The sequence below is a fragment of the Ixodes scapularis genome, unplaced genomic scaffold (genome assembly GCF_016920785.2).
Source record: "Ixodes scapularis isolate PalLabHiFi unplaced genomic scaffold, ASM1692078v2 PGA_scaffold13__105_contigs__length_92229423, whole genome shotgun sequence".
NCBI classification, from domain to species: domain Eukaryota; kingdom Metazoa; phylum Arthropoda; class Arachnida; order Ixodida; family Ixodidae; genus Ixodes; species Ixodes scapularis.
Genome location: NW_024609839.1, coordinates 24,114,220 through 24,117,665, shown reverse-complemented (window position 1 = coordinate 24,117,665; position 3,446 = coordinate 24,114,220).

The window sequence follows — 3,446 nt, the reverse complement described above, 5'->3', positions numbered from 1 at the left end:
GCACGTAATCATCATCATCATCATTATTGTTGTTTTGCTTTGTTTCTTCCATCCCTTCGTGCCACCGTGCCACTTTCGTGTCACCAGTCCCCATTTTGCCGTCGTGGATTTGCGCCTCTAATCTCGTTTGGACAACGCTGGCTTGGACGTCGTGGCCCCATTTGTTCTTCTGCCGCCGCCCCCAAGTGTCGCCAAGAAGCGCGAAAAGTACCGCACCATGATGAGCGAAAAGAAGGCAGCAACACTGAAGCTATTAGAAAGTGGCCGAACTTAGCAGACGTAGCGAAGGAGTTTCAGTTGTCCAAACAGACCTTGTCGGACTATGTCAAGAACAAGGGAAAGATTTTGTCTGCGCTGGGGAACTCCCACTGCAAGGGCCAAAAAAACGACACCAAAGGAGACCACCCAGCACTAAAGGAGGCTCTTATACTCTGGCTGAAAGAAGTGCTCACGTAGAATCAATCTACCGGTGTCGGGAGAGACCCTGAAGCAAAAGACAGAGACACTTGCTGAGAAGATGGATATTGTCATGAATGACAACAGATGAGGTGATGAAAACTGAAGAAACTAAACGTATAATGGGGCGAACTTGTGCCCAAGAACAAAAAGGAATCAGAAGATAACAGAAGGGCGTTGCGGGCGTCGAAGTCGGCGTAACAGCAGAGTCGAACGCTGGGGCGAGACTGACTACAGATTGGAGCCCCTTATGTACGCGCGTTGGCTTCTGGAACAATCAGCTTAGAACGTTCGGCGACTAGAACATTCGGAACTCGAACAGTCGAGAGTGTTTTTGAACACACAAGAACGCAATGTTGAAACAATAAATAAAAGAACATTCTTCCGTCTGAAATCGAACCCAGACTTTCCGCGCGACAGTCAAGCGTGGTAACATCTCTGCCACGCACGCGGTCGCTCGCCGACGCGCGTGGCATTTCTTTCCCCTTTAAAAAAAGGCATCGCCTCGATGCCACATGAAAGGCAACAAAACAGAGCAAGACAAACAAAAGAATGAAAAAATAAGGAGGCTGGCGCAGAACACAACCCTATCAAGCGTCCCACAAGATCATAGTTCACAGTCTTATTGCGCATTGTACAACTTGAGGCACACGACGTGGACGACTTACAGTCATGGAAGTCGGCGTGACGAAGTCCGTGTTCCGTCGGGCATCACCTCATAGTTCAGATCCCAGAGTCGACCAAGTACTTTGCAGGGTCCGAAGTAGCGCATCAAAAGTTTCTCGCTTAGAATGCGTCGTCATATCGGGGTCCAAACACACACGGTCTCCGGGCTTGAAGCGAACGTCGATCCGGAGAAAGTTGTACCGGATAGCATTGACACGTTGTTGATCTTGAATTCGGAGTCAGGCAAGCTGGCAAACATTTTGGGCTCGTTGAGCAACCACCTGAGCGTCGGGGATCCCATCGTCAGCAGGTTCGTGGGGTAGCATTGCGTCGAGCATGGTAGTTACTGTTCTGCAATGCCCCAGCTGAAACGGGGTTACTCCTGTGGTCTCTTGCACCGCCGTGTTGTAAGCAAACGTGATGTAGGGTAACACCTCGTCCCAAGTCTTGTGTTCTACGTCGACATACATGGAGAACATGTCGGCGATAGTTTTGTTAAGCCGTTCCGTTAGACCATTTGTCTGCGGATGGTACGCAGTGGTTCGACGGTGGCCGGTAGTGTACAAAGTCCGAACGGTATCACTTTGAGTTCGTGCAGTCCGTCGGGAGTGACGAATTCCTAGACCTTCAAGTTCACAGACGGATGGCTCTGTGGCTTCAAGAAAAGACATGGAGTCTCATTCAAGAAGGTGCGCGGAGAGAGCGGAGCCGTTGACCCAACCAGTCACAAACAACAGCATGCACAAACTAAAGTCATTGCTGCAAGAGTATGCCCCTGAAGACGACTTCAACTGCGACCAGAATGGTTTATTTTTTAAGGGGTCCCCCCTTAAAAAATAACCTAGATATTTTTTAAGGGGTCCCCCCTTAAAAAATAACCTAGATAATTTTTTTTTAAGTCGATTTTGAAAAATATTTTAATCAGGTTCACAAACTCCTGAAAAGTATTTCCACAAAAGTTTCATTCGTATCCGATACATACCGTAGAATACCGCACATTTGCCCATTCCACATTAAGCGCCCATTCCGAAATATGTAAGATCTGAGCAAATATGCACGGTAGATTTATATGTAAAATTGATGACCGGAAAAGCGCCCATCCCCCATTTTTCTGCGATTATCTCCGAAATTTGAGTGGGCGCTTGCCCGGTTTTGGTTTTGGTTTTGGGTTTTTTTGGCGCAGCAGCATCGGGGCCATAGTGCGCCAGAAACATTGTCTAAAGGAAGCCTACATTCTTTAAGGACTGACTAAAGCCTCAAAGCAGACCTTACTAGGAACTAGACTTATAATTTCCGCAGAATATTAGTTTCTTCCAAAAAGTTTAAAACTTGTGAGACTGGGACAAGAGGCTCGTCACCCAGTAAAAGTGCCAAGTGAAATGGTACATGTTCCCGATAGAATATAGAAAAACAGGTTCGACGGTTCTCTTCAAAGTGTGGACAAACTATCAAAATGTGAAGTATACTTAATGGTTCAGAACAGAAGTCACAGGTCGGTTCACTCTCCCTACGCAAGAGGTAGCTATGGGTAAGGTGGGTATGTCCTATTCTCAATCGGCATAAAACTATCTCATAAAAACGCTCTCGGTGTCTGGCACTGCGCCACTCGCTCAGGATGGGCTTAATCATATGGAGTTTGTTTTGCAACTGGGAATCCCATTCCCTCTGCCAGGCATATTTTATTTGCCTTTTTAGTGGTACTCGGTAATCAGTAGCAGGGATGCTGTTATGGTCAACTGTCCTATCTACACACGCAGAAGCTGCACGGTCAGCTAGCTCGTTGCCTTCAATGGCAATATGGCCACCCAGTTAAAAATGTCCATTGGGTCCAATTGGTTTCTGACAATTGGAACCAATGGGGAAAACTGTTTGTGATTTCGGACTCCTCATTGAAAAAATCCCAATTGGTTCCAACTGTCGAAACCCAATTGAGCATTGCCAATTGGAACCAATTGGGCACGACCAATTGGGAAAACCGTTTGTGATTTCGGACTCCTCATTGAAAAAATCCCAGTTGGTTCCAATTGTCGATACCCAATTGAGTATTGCCAATTGGAACCAATTGGGGAAACCGTTTGTGATAACTGGACAATGAAACTCTAGTAGATGATGTTTGCCATTTTTATTGCAATTAAGAGATTCATTCATTCGGCCTCCCCTTGCTTGGCCGTCTCCTGTTGTTCAGGTGTTGCCCTCTGGTTCGGTAGTTTCCTCCTGGTCCAGTTTTTCCTCTGCAGCTTTCCTAGGAGCATCAATATAGGTTAAATTATTACATGACCTATATAAAGAACAATAAAGAACAATGACGTTTCCCTTAATAAAAG